At 37.4% G+C, this 14,276-nt stretch overlaps 1 protein-coding gene across 4 annotated transcripts in view; it reads left to right on the forward strand.

The window, feature by feature from the left end:
• Positions 1-14,276, forward strand: part of PIAS1 (protein inhibitor of activated STAT 1) — a 127,239-nt gene that overhangs the window by 54,147 nt on the left and 58,816 nt on the right. The gene's annotated exons all lie outside the window — the stretch shown is intronic.

Raw genomic sequence — 14,276 nt, forward strand, 5'->3', positions numbered from 1 at the left:
ACCAACACTTATTTTCTGTTTTTGTGTGTTTGCCATTATGATGGGTCTGAAGTTATCTCATTTTGATTTGCATTTTCCTCATGATTCATGATGAGCATCTATTAATTCATGTACTAGTTGGCTATTTGTATATTTTCTCTGTAGAAATGTCTTCAAGTCCTTTGCCAGTTTTTTAAACGGGTTATTTGTTTTGTTATTCTTGAATTATAGGAGTTATTTATTTAATTATAGGAGTTTATTGATTTTGAATATTAACCCCTGATTAGATATGTGATTTCCAAATATTTTCTGCCATTTTGTAGGTTTCCATTACACTTGGTTTATTGTGTGTGTGTTTTAATGATAACAGGGTATTTTATTTTTTTTTAAATTTTACTGATTTTTAGAGAGAGGAAGGAAGAGGGATAGAAAGTTGTCTTGTTCCTGAGCTTAGAGGAAAAGCTTTCAGTCTTTTACCATTGAGTGTGATGTTACCTGTGGTGTTTTTTTATATACTTTATTATGTTGAAATAGTTTGCCTATAGTTCTTGGTATTGAGTGTTTTTAAATCATGAAAGGATGTTAAATTTTGTCAAATGATTTTTTTCTGCATCAGTTTGGATGATAATATGGTTTTTCTTTCATCCTGTTAAATGTGGTATGTTAATACTGATTAATTTTCATATTTTGAATCATCCTTGTGTTCCACAGATTCTACTTGATTATGGTGTATAATCCTTTCATGCTGTTGAATTTGAAGAGTAGACATTCTTATATTGCTCTTTAGAGGGAAAACATGTAGTCTTTTACCATTGAGTATGATGTTAGTTGTGGATTTTTTCATAGGTGCCCTTTTTGTCAAAAATTTTTAAGTCATGAAAGTGGAATTTAGAATTTATTTAAATGCTTTTTCTCCATTTACTGAGAGGATCCTGTGGTTTTTGTTTTTTATTCTATTAATATGGTCTGTTGTATTGATCGCTTTTCATATATTAAACAGTGGCTTTTGGATTTTACCTGAGTTTTGATGTCCTATCTCCAAAATGAGTAAATTAACAGTCTTCCTACATTTCTATTTCTGACATTTATGGGGTTTTAAAAATCAATTCTGAATTTTATTATCTTTTTTTTTTAAATATATATTTCTTTATTGATTTCAGAGAGGAAGGGAGAGGGAGAGAGAGATAGAAAAACCAATGATGAGAGAGAATCATTGATCGGCTGCCTCCTGCACACCCCCTACTGGGGATCGAGCCCGCAACCCAGACATGTGCCCCTGGCCGGAATTGAACCTGGGACCCTTCAGTCCGCAGGCTGACGCTCTATCCACTGAGCCAAGCTGGCTAGGGCTTATCTTTTTTATATGAGAGTAAGGCTCTAATTCCTCCCAAACTATTTTGAATGAATATTTTTCTATTCCACTTATCTGTTTGTATATTTCTTCACTAACATGGAATTATTGTATTTAGTTTTTTTATTGTCTTAAAATTTTTGAATAGACATTACATTCATTTGATACAAAAAATCTAAAGTTACAGAAAGCGTTTATAATGAAAGGGAAATTCCTTTCTTCCCTTTATCTCAACCACAGGTGGTACTTTCAGTTCCTTTTACATCATTCCAGAGAGCATATACAAACGTTTGCCTCATTCTTTTTTTTTAGCATTGACTTTGTGTGTGATTGATTGGACTATACTTTATTACATATTCTCTTATTGATTGACGTATAGGTGTTTTCCTGTTGAAAATAGTGCTACTGAGAATGTTCTGTGATATATCTCACTATACACATGTCCAAATATCCAATATTTTAAAAGGTAAATTCCTAGAAGTAGAATATGCATTTAAAATTTTGATAGATGTTGACAAATTTCTCTCCAGAAATTTGAGTTAATTTATAATCCTACTGGTTATGCAGAGTGGTTTTCCCCCTATGCCTTCAGCAATACTGTGTGTTATTAATCTTTTTGATAATTTCAAATTTAATGGGTGAATATTTGTAACATAGTTTTAACTAGCATTTCTCTTAAGAGTGAGGGTGAAGTGTTTTTGTTTTTAAATATATTTTTATTGAATTCAGAGGGGAAGGGCGAGGGACAAAGAGATAGAAACATTAATGATGAGAGAGAATCATTGATTGGCCGCCTTCTGCACACCCCACTCTGGGGATCAAGCCTGCAACCCAGGCATGTGCCCTGACTAGGAAATGAACTGTGACCTCCTGGTTCATAGGTTGACACTCAACCACTGAGCCACACCCTCCAGGCAAAGTGTGGCTTTATTTTGTATGTTTGAGTAATTGTGTTTGTTTGAACTATTCATTAACTTTGCCCATTAAAAATTGAATTACTGGGCTTTTTCCTCTGATATAAAATTAAGGGGTTTAGCATTTTGTGATATAAGTTGCAACTTTTTCCCAGTGTGATATCTCTTGATTTTATTTATGATTGGTGTTGGAAATTTCTCATTCATTTGCTTTTATTACTAAGTAGCATTTCACGATATGGCTGTATCACAGTTTCTGTACCTTCTCACCTATTGAAGGGCATTTTAGTTGTTTCCAGTTTTTGTCTTATCACAAATAATCTATATATATATAAAACCCTAAGTAACCGTTACAACTGAATGACCGGTCAAACAGTCCACCGGTCGCTATGACGCGCACTGACCACCAGTAGCTGCCCACTGATGGTCAGTGTGCTCCCATAGTGGGAGCGACACTCAGCCAGAAGCCTGGCTCATGGCTGGCAAGTGTGGCTGTGGCAGCGGGAGCCTCTCCCACTTCCCCGGCAGTGCTACCCGATGGCTACCCGATGGCGGCGGCAGGCGCAGCAGGCCGGGATGATTGGGCCGAAACCTGGCAGTCCAACATCCCCCCAAGGGGTCCTGGATTGCGAGAGGGTGCAGGCCAGACTGAGGGACCCCACCTGTGCATGAATCCATTTACCAGGCATGTGTTATTATAAGCATTAATGTACAAGTTTTTAATGATATAAGTTTCCTTTTTTTTTATGGATTTATACCCAGGAGTGAGATTGCTAGATCATATGTATAATTGTATGTGTAGCTTTTTGAGAAAGCACCAAACTTTTTTCCAAAGTCTTGGATATTATTTTACATTTCTACTGGCAATATATGAGAGATCCAGATTTTCTGCATTCCTGCCAGCATATTGTTACTTCTTTATTTTCGGTGTTTAAGTAGGTATGTAGGAATATCTCATTGTGTTCTTGCATTTCTCTAATGGCTAATAATGTTAAACATTTTTCCATGTGCTTATTTGCCATCTCTGTATTCTCTTTGGTGAAATATCTGTGTACATCTTTTACATATTTTAATTGTATTGTTTGTTTTTTTTACTGCTGAATTTTGCAAGTTACTTTATATATTCTAGATACTAATCCTTAGTCAGATGTTTTTTGCAAATATTTTCTTCCAATCTGTAGCTTGTGTCTCTTTTCTTAAAACGTTTGATTTTGAAATAATTATAGATTTATAGGGAGTTGTGAAGAAGTGTATGTGAAGGAATGTCTTGTGTACTCTTCACTTAGTTCCCCCATTGTTAGCATCTTTCCTAACTTTAGTGAAATATCAAAACCAGGAAATTGACAGTACAATTAACAGAGCTTATTCAAATTTTACGATTTTTTAAATGTACGTACTCACTTATGTGTGTAGTTTTCTGCAATTTTATTATACATGTAGCTTCATGTAACTGCCACCACAATGAAGGTATTTAACTTCCACCAGGCCATTGTGCCTCAGTGGTTGAGTGTTGACCCAGGAACCAAGAGGTCACCAGTTCGATTACCGGTCAGGGCACATGCCAATTGGCGATGTTCCTCTCTCATGGATATTTCTCTCTCTCTAGCCCTTTCTCTCTAAAAGTCACTTCCTAATACTTTCACAAAACCCCTTCTTGCTACCCTTTCATAGCCTCACTCATCCTCTTCTCTTATCCTTAGTCTTTGGCAACCACTAATAAATTCTCTAGCTCTAAATTATGTTATTTCACCAATGCTATTTAAAAGGAGTTATGCTTTATATATCCTTTGAAGATTGGCTGTCTCGCTAGCATAATTTCTTTGAGGTTTATCCAAGTCGTTGTCAATATCAGTAGCTTGTTCTTTTTACTACTGAGAAGTATTACATCATATGATACACTACCATTTGTTTAACCATTTTACCCACTGAAAAACATTTAGATAGTTTTCAGTGTTTGGCTATTATAAGTAAAGTTGCTTTGACCATTCATGTACAAGTTTCTGTGTGGAAATAAGTTTTCATTTCTCAGGGATAAATGCATAAGGATTCACTTGCTGGGCCATGTTGTAAGTTAATTTTTAGTTTTAAAAGGAACTGCAAAGGTATTTTCCACAAAGACTATAATATTTTACATTCCTACCAGCTGTGTATCAGTGATTTAGTTTCTCTGCATCCTGGGCCAGGCTTTGGTTTTATCACTATTTTTTATTTTAGCCATTTGATAGATTTTTAGTGATATTTCATTGTTGTTTTAATGGCTAATGATGTTGAATGTCTTTTTACTTGTTTATTTGCCATTTGAATATCCTCTTCAGTGAAATTTGTCTTTATCTTTTGTCCATTTTCTAATTGGAATGTTTGGTGTGGTTTTTTTTTTTCATTATTGAGTTTTCAGAGTTCTTAATTTATTTTAGATATATACTAGTCTTTTAAAAAATATTTTTATTGATTTCAGAGAGGAATGGAAAGGTAGAGAGAGATAGAAACATTAATGATGAGAGAGAATTATGGATCAGCTGCCTCCTGCACACCCCCACTGGGGATCGAGCCCGCAACCTAGGCATGTGCCCTTGTTGTGTCGTAAATCAGCAAGATAGATACAAGACGCCTTAGTGAGCCAATTAATTAGGAGTCTTTAATCGCGCGAGCCCAGAGAGAGGTGTTTCCCAAATCTCTGAGCCCTGACATAGAGGAAGTTTCCCGTATTTATACCTTTTGAGCTTTGTCTGCAGATTTCACAAAGAGCTCCGTGGGTTATTGTTACAGTTTGTAACCTTGAATACATAATGAACCAATACTTGGCATAAGGATATGGGAATTATTATCAGTATCAGTATTAGCCTGTTACATCAGATGGCTAGCTTGCAAGATCAGACAGCTAAGTTTTTATCTTTTTCTATTATTCAAACTAAAACGGTTATTTTACAGAATAAGGGACTATCTAAAAATAACAGAGTTGACCTACAGAAAAAGAGACTGTCTAAGAATAACAGAGTAGTTCAAACAGCAGTTTCAAACAGCAGTTTTCCAAAGGAGGAATTACTATACTTCACCCTGACCAGGAATCAAACCGTGACCTCCAAGTTCAGAGATCTGTGTTCAACCACTGAGCCCTGCCGGTTGGGCTAGGCTAGATACTAGTCTTATACAATTGATTTTTGTTGTTGGTTTTGTGTTTTGTGACCTTGCTGAAGTAAATTCTTAGTTCTAGGAAGTTTTTAATAAAATTTTTGGGATTTCTTATGTAGACTACTATGCTATCTGCAAATAGGAACAGTTTTATTTCTTCTTTTACCATCTATGTGCCTTTCATTTACTAACCTTGCCTTATTGTACTAGTTGGGATTCCAGTACAGTGTTGAATAATAGTGGTGAGAATGAACATCCTTTCTTTGTTTTCAATCTGAGGGGGAAAGTCTCAAGACAAACTGATTATTTTCCTGTTTTGGGACTTTTCCCTTTCAAGTGCACTTGTTTTGTGTTCTTTTTTTTTTTTTTAAGCTTTTAAAAAAAATTAGCATTTGCCTGATAGAGACTTTATTCTTTGGTGTGTTTTTTCAGCCTTTTTTGGCATTTTGTTTTAGGGTGTTCTTTGTATTTCAATAGTGGCTTTATTGAGATATAACTCACATTCCATAAAATTCACCCTTTTAAAGTGTAAATCCACTGGTTTTAGTATATCACCACTATCAATTTTAGAACATTTTCATCAGCCCAGAAAGAGACCCTTTACCCATTATCCTTCCCTAATCCCTGCAACTACTAATGTAGTTTCTATCTCTGTGGATTTGCCTATTTTGGACATTTCATGTAATTGGTATCATGTAATACGTGACCTTTTGTGACTGGCTTCTGTCACTTAATATGTTTAAAGGTTCATTCATGTTGTAGTATGTATCAGTGCTTTATATCTTTTTAGATATGATAATATTCCATTGTATGGAAATAATCACATTTTATTTATCCATTCATCAGTTGATGGATATTTGGGTTGTTTTTACTTTTTGGCTACTGTGAATAATGCTGCTATGAAGTTTGTGTACAGGTTTTTGCATGTATCTATGTTTTAATTTATGTTTACTATATTTGTAAGAGTGGAATTGCTGAGTCATACGGTAAATATATGTTTAACATTTGAGGACCTACCAGGCTGTTTTCCAAAGCAGCTATACCATTGTTCATTCTTACCAGTAATGTATGAGGGTTCCTGTTTCTTGCAGTCTTTATTTTATGTCTTTTCTTAAAAATGTGTTTTTATTGATTTTTTTATTTAGAGTGAGGGGAAAGAAGAGGGACACAGAGATAGATACATCCATGAGAGAGAAACATCATTGATCAGCTGCCTCCTGCATGCCCCTTCTGGGGATTGAGCCTGCAACTCGGGCATGTGACCTGACCAGGAATTGAACTTGTGAACTTTGGGTCGACGCTCAACCACTGAGCTACACTGGCAGGGCTGTATGTTTTTTGATAATAGTTAACTTAGTAGGTGTGAAGTGGTATTTTGTGGTAGGTTTCTCTCTTTTTAAAAAAAAATATATTTTATTGATTTTTTTACAGAGAGGAAGGGAGAGGGATAGAGAGTTAGAAACATCGATGAGAGAGAAACATCAATCAGCTGCCTCACGCACACCCCCACCGGGGATGTGCCGGCAACCAAGGCACATGCCCCTGACCGGAACCGAACCTGTGACCCCTCAGTCTGTAGGCCGAAGTTCTATCCACTGAGCCAAACCGGTCAGGGCAGGTTTCTCTCTTATAAATGGCAGTCATAGAGTTTGCTTTTAAGAAACTCAGTCTAGCCCTAGCCAGTTTGGCTCAGTGGATAGAGCATCAGCCTGTGAACTGAAGGGTCCCAGGTTCGATTCCAGTCAAGGGCACATGCCCGGGTTGTGGGCTCAATCCCCAGTGGGGGACTTGTAGGAGGCAGCCAATCCATGATGCTCTCTCATCATGGATGTTTCTGTCTCTCCTTCTTCATTCCTCTCTGAAATCAATAAAAAATATATATATTTTAAAAAAAGGAACTCAGTCTAAAAATGTAACTTACTCTAATTTTTATGTTATCACGACTATATTTGGTCTTTGTTCTACCATATTTTTATTTATTTGTTTGTTTTTAATCTTCACCCAAGGATATTTTCCCATTGATTTTTAGAGAGAGAGGGAAAGACAGAGAGAAATATCAGTGTGAGAGAAATACATCAATTGGTTGCCTCCTGCATGCACCCCAACCAGGGGCTGGGCCAGGGAGGAGCCTGCAACCGAGGTATGTGCCCATGACCGGAATCGAACTCAGACTCCAACTCAGGACCTTTTGGTCCACAGGCTAAGGGCTACCATCTTTTTATGTTATTTATTTTTCTTTCTGACCTCAGTGAGGTGAATTATGCTGTTTGTTTCCCTCCCATTTTCTAGTGGTTTGGTAATTCTCCCTTCTATTACTATTTTATAAGTAGTTATTTTAAATTTATCACTTAAAAAATTTTTTTTTATTGATTTCAGAGAGGAAGGGAGAGGTAGAGATAGAAACATCAATGATGAGAGAGAATCATTGATTGGCTGCTTCCTGCACACCCCCTTAGTGGGGATTGAGCCCGCAATCCAGTCATGTGCCCTGAGTGGACATTGAACCCGTGACATCCTGGTTCATAGGTCAACGCTCAACCATGGAGCCACACCAGCCAGGCTAAAATTTACCACTTTTAAAACCTAACTTTTCCTATCAACACCAATAATTTTTTTAGTACAATCATTGTGTCTTGCCTCTCTTTCCCCCTTCATTAATTTACTCATTGATTGATTTTGTCAGGAACTTGTTGATGGCTAGTTTTTCATAATTTACATAAGCATTTTCCCTCATTGCATGATGACAATCAAAATCTAAATAGATTACTAGTTAAGGTTATGAAATAATTGCTTTAAAATGGAGAACTATGCATTTATCTTTAGTGCTTTACTTCAAATTTCTAGTTTATAGAATTCAAAAGCTAAGAAGCAGTCATTTAGCTTAAGGTAAGTGGGGTGGGGATAAGAAAGTCTGATGAATACTTTGAGAAATGAGTTAAAATTCAACCAAGAGAGTAGAGCTATTACAATATTTAAAATGTCAAATTGCAGTTTTATCTATCTAGTAGATAAGGAAATTCAGGTTTTCAAATTCACTCAGGATGTGCATTAGCTTCCTCTTTAATAGAAGTAATACATTGTTGTTTATCAGATAGCCTTGATACGATAACTTACATTTTTACTTAAGGTTGAAGTTTTTGTAGAATTTGGTCTTGTGGTTACTTTTAGATAAAGCAAATCATGCCATGTGTTTGTATTTATCATTTGTATATTTGTATATAATTTGCTTAGGCTTGTGTAGATTATGGAGTACTTCTGAAGTCAATTTTAAGGCAGGATTATATTTATGTTTTTCATGTTAATTTTCACCTTCCTACCATAAGATCTAAATTTGCTAATCAGAAGAATGTTTGGAGGAGAATTATGCTTAACTTTAGTGTGACTAGAATAAAAATGCTGGAGGTTTATACCTCATGGCTAATCTATATTAGCCTTTCTAAGCCTGAAGCTTACTTTTTTTTTTTTTAAATATATTTTATTGATTTTTTTACAGAGAGGAAGGGAGAGGGATAGAGAGTTAGAAACATCAATGAGAGAGAAACATCGATCAGCTGCTTCCTACACACCTCCTACTGGGGATGTGCCCGCAACCAAGGTACATGCCCTTGACCGGAATTGAACCTGGGACCCTTCAGTCCGCAGGCCGATGCTCTATCCACTGAGCCAAACCGGTTAGGGCATGAAGCTAACTTTTAGTTTGCTCCCCAGTCTAGCATTTCCCCTTTAGTTTTACCCTGTTATGCTTTTAATGTAACTTCTGAAATGTGTTTTAACTTTATATAAAATGAAATTACAGTTAGTAATGATAGTGATTTATTTTATCTCTCATTGCCCTATATAGATTAACTTCTATATAAAATTGGAGGATAGGCACTAATATTTTTTGTTATCTAAGAAGTCACCTCACACAGTTAAACATTTTATCATTTAAAAAAAATGATAATTACCAGTCTAATCCAGTTCTTCAACTGAGAGTCATTGCAAAGTATGTTTCTTTTTCTATATGGCAAACTACAGTTTAGATAATTAATTTAATTAAAGGTGATATTTCCTTTCCAGTTGACTTTTGTATACTCTAGTTTGTTTATGCATATATTAGCATACATTAATATGTGTATACGACACAGTACATTTGTTTGTACCCAGAGTTAGAGAGAGAAAGAGAAAGAAACAAGAATGTATATATTAGATATATTCAACTATTTGTACTCCCTTTCCTCTATCAAAGCTAAAAATGATGGTAAACCTGTCTCTGTGCTCATGAAGAAAGTAACGCATGCTTCTAGATTTTCTAGATTCTCTGAATGGAGAATTTTGTGGTATGAAGGCGAGCTTTAGGAGCAGGACAAAATTATTCTCTTAACCTGTGTGCAAAACTGGTCCAGTCCAACTTTCATTGGAAAGTTGTTTTTGGCGTCTTGCCATTTGTCTTTATTCATGCTTCTCCCACCTCATACTTCCCCCTTCTTTAGGCATCTAATGTTTTTAGTTCCTCACTGTGGCATTTTTTCTAAGCCTGCAGATGGTACCCCTATATTAAACCCCACAAAACCCCTCAATTTTTCTTTTACTATGATTTGTAAAATAGAAGAAAAACAGTTTGATCTATAGAGTGAAGGGAGTTGATTCTGAAAGTCAACATATTAGTCCGATTGCTGAAATTGTACCTTACAATAATGTGCCATGTTTAAATCGGTATACAGCTCAGTAAGCTTTCCTTGAGCATTGCTGTTTCTTTGGCTGAATACAGATGAAATTGGCTTATGTTTAGGGGCATGTTTTGTGGTTAAAAAAAAATCATTATTGGATCTTTAAAAGACTAGCATTATTCTTCATGGTAAGATGTTCTTGGAGGGATACAAAGAAATTGACTGAGGGAACTTAACACTCTTCTTACCTGGGGACTATGGCAAAACTGGTATTTTTATGATTATTTGATACCATAGAAGAAAGATGGTTTTGAGCAATGAGCTAAGTCTAAGAAGCTCACTTCTGCTTGAGCATTCTTCTAGTTCAGCTCCATTAAATTAATCTTGATATTCATAACATTTCTACTTTTGTAACTGATCAGTTCTTCCCCTGACCAGTGTGGCTCAGTTGGTTGAGCATTGTTCCATGCAAAGAAAGGTTGCTGGTTGGATTCCTGGTCAGGGCACATACTCAGGTTGCGGGTTCAGTCTCATGTCAGGGTATATATGGGAGGCAGCTGATGGATGTTTCTCTCCATCTCCCTTCCTCTCTCTCTCTGAAATTAATAAAAACATTTTTTAAAAATATGATTAAAAAAAAGAAACTGATAGGTTCTCTACTTAGGCATAGGCATCTAGGATAGTAGTAACTATTTATACATGTTCGCTCATTTGTATTAGGTGTTTGTCAGGAATTGTCTATTAACTTACAGCTATTTCCCTCTGATCTTAGCAAGTATTCTTGAATATGGGCTCATTTGCCACTACCTTTAACCTCATGAGTACTCTTAATCCTTATCAGAAGGAAATTCCTTATCTTCCTGGGGGAAAGTAATCATAATAATCTGTAAGATTCTCTTAAAGCAATATATTTCAGAAGTATAAGTCAGTGTTTACTCAAATGCCTGGAATTTCTAGTTTGTCTATTATAAATATAAAATCAGTTATGGGTAAATGTTATTAAATGCCTAATATCTACAATAGATAATTATAGTTTTTAGAGCCTTTTCTTTGTTCATGAATTTAAGCTGCCACTCAGATTTTAGTGTTTTATCCTTATACTTCATTTAAGAAAGAATAGTGTAAAATGGATTTGAAAAAGGCTATTAAACTATATCTAAATGCAATTATGTAAGTAGTAGTAATGTTTGATGAAAGATACAGTGGCCAACATTTATAAACAGAAAAAAGGTAGATGGTAAATCCTTAATGTTTATACTTAGCTAGAGAAAATGTACACATTTAAGAAAAAACTAAGTACACACTCATTTCATTTCAGTCTGTACTACTAAGCAGATAGTGAAACATCTACCTATATATATAAAAGCCCAGCGACCAGAACGGCAGAACGACCAGAATGACCGGTGGCTATGATGCGCACTGTGTAGGCAACCAGCCTGATCCGGGCCCTGATTGGCCCCCGCCCCTGGCCAGCCTGGACCCCAATTGGGGGTGGGGCCAGCTGGCCAAAACCGCCCTCAGCCCCTCCCCCCCACCAGCCCCGTCCGATGGGCCCCCATCAGGGCGGGCTGGCCAGACCCCACCCGTGCATGAATTCGTGCACCGGGCCTCTAGTTTAAAATAATTTTCCTTGTTAGTCTAGAGTGGTTAGTGTAGCTAGAAACTTCCAGCTACTTTTATGCAAGAACTCTTTACAAGAAAACTACTAGAAAATCAACTGTGATGAACTATCTAACTAATTAAAAGTTAATTTTTAAAAAACGGTTTTTAAAATATATATTTATTGATTTCAGAGAAGAGCGAGAGAGAGAGATTGAGAGAAAAATCAGTGATGAGAGAGAATCATTGATCGGCTGCCTCCTGTATGTCCCATACTGGGTGGGCTTCGAGGTCACAAACTGGGCATATGCCCTGGCCGGGAATCAAACCAGTGATCTCTTGGTTCATAGGTCGACGCTCATCCACTGAGCCAAGCTGGCCAGGCTCAGTTTTCTTTTTAAAAACTGCAAATGGTAGAAAATTTCATTTAAACTGGCATAAACATAAAAGCTAACCCATTAGTTTATGTAAGCAAAGAATGAAGGGCTTGGTGCTGAGAACTGTGAACATTACCAAGATCCTTTCTTTTCTTTTTTTATATATAGTATTTTTTAAATTGTTTTCAGAAAAGAAGGGAAAGGGAGAGAGAGATAGAAACATCAATGCTGAGAGAGAATCATTGATCAACTGCCTCCTGCTGATCCACTGGGGATCGAGCCTGAAACCCAGGCATGTGCCCTTGACCACTGGAATTGAACCTGGGACTCTTCAGTCTGCAGGTTGATTCTCTATCCACTTAGCCAAACCGGGTATGTATGACCCAAGATCCTTTCTTGACGTTGCATTTCCCTGTCAGCTTCTACCTCATTAATTTGCTCCACATTGGGGCAAAATTCCATGAACAAATCTTCTGTAATCTCTGTCTCCAACCCCTCACCTTCCATTCTCCTATAAATCCACTCCAGTTGGGCTTTTGCTCCATCACTCCACTGAAAGATCTGTGATGTCAAAGCCCTTCTCAATTCCCAGTTTACTCAATCTGTTAGCTGCATTTGACACAGTTAACCAGGTTTTCCTATATGTTACTTTCAGGAAACTCCTCTCTCGATTTTCCTTCTATCTCACTGGTCATTTCTTCTTAACACTTCTTTGCTTGTTCCTTTTCTTCTCCCAGACCTCTTTTCTGCCTATACTTATTTCCTTGGGGAGTTTATCTAGTCTCAAGGCTTCAAATAGTAATTAAGATGCTCCTAAATTTATATCTCTAACCAAGACCTTTCTTATTAGTTCCAGAGTCTCATCCAACTGCCTATTATAAAGGTCACCATTCAGATGTCTATCTCAAACTATTTATGTCCAAAGGAAAGATCTGTTCTTTCTTCCAAAACAAATTATACCCACAGTCTTCTTCTTTGTTAAGGGTATCTTCATTTTTTCTAGTTGCTCAGGCTAAAATTTTTAGAGTCATCCTTGCCTAACATAACCTAATCAGTTAGCAAATCTTGTTGGCTCTACCTTTAAAATAGGTCCAGAATCTGACCACTTTTCATAACTTTCACTGCTGCTACTCTGATCTGAGTCACCATCATCTCTCACCTGGATTATTACGTTGATTTCTGCTTCTACCTTTGTTCCCCTTTATAGTATTATCAACCAACATAGCAGCCAGAGTGATTTCTTTAAAATGTAAGCTACTCATATTACTTCTCTGTTTTAAACTCTCTATTGGCCTCCACTGTAACTCATAGTAAAATCCAAAATTCTTATGATCTAGCCCTCTCTTCATTACTTGTCTGATATCTTCATCTACTAGTATTGGTTTTGTTAACTTGGCTGTAACCATACTGGCTTTCTTGCTGTTTCTCAAATATACTGTATATTCTTAGGGCCTTGGCATGGGTGTCTTTTTTTCCTGAAATGCTCTTGCCACAGATATTTACATGGTTATCTCCTTCACCTCCTTTAACTCAAGATACTAATATTTTTTATAAACCTTACCCAGACTACCCTATTTAAAATTTCACCGTTCGTTCAAGTCCCCATTATTCTGCCCTATTTTTTCCATAGTGTTTATCACTTCCTAACATACTTTGTTTATTATACTAGGGGCCCAGTGCATGAATTCATGCACCTTGAAAGGAACTGCGGGCTGCGAGGCTGCGGTGGGCACAGGGGTGGGTCTCGGCCCATCCTCTGTGCCCCCGCCTGGCCCCTCCCACTGCGGCCCCCAATCCCATCTGCCGGCAGCCCTGCTCCCACTGCTGCTGCTCCTAGCAGGTACGAGTGGGGCGGTGCCATCAGTGGGTGTGAGCGAAGGCTCCTGCCCCGATCGCCCCTCAGGAACAGGGGCGATCGGGGCTGGCAGCCGCCACTCACACCTGCTGACGGCGCCGAGTGATCAGGGCCAGTGCTGGGTGCTGGCAGCAGGTGCGAGTGCCAGGCAGGACCGCGGTGCGCGGGAGAAAAGAATTTTTAGTAACCACCAGAGGCTCGCCCTGATAACAACAACTGGCGCCTTAGTCTGGTGCCTCTGCTCACTTGCTCCACCATCACGCCGTGGCCAACACCTGCCATGTTCCGCATGTGCCCCCTGGTGGTCAGCGCACATCATAGCAACTGGTTGTTCGGTTGTTCCACCATTCAGTCTATTTGCATATTAGCCTTTTATTATATAGGATTGTCTCTTATCTTTCCTTTCCAGATTGAATGTATGTG

The sequence above is a fragment of the Myotis lucifugus genome, unplaced genomic scaffold (assembly GCF_000147115.1).
Source record: "Myotis lucifugus unplaced genomic scaffold, Myoluc2.0 scaffold_338, whole genome shotgun sequence".
In the NCBI taxonomy this organism is placed as follows: domain Eukaryota; kingdom Metazoa; phylum Chordata; class Mammalia; order Chiroptera; family Vespertilionidae; genus Myotis; species Myotis lucifugus.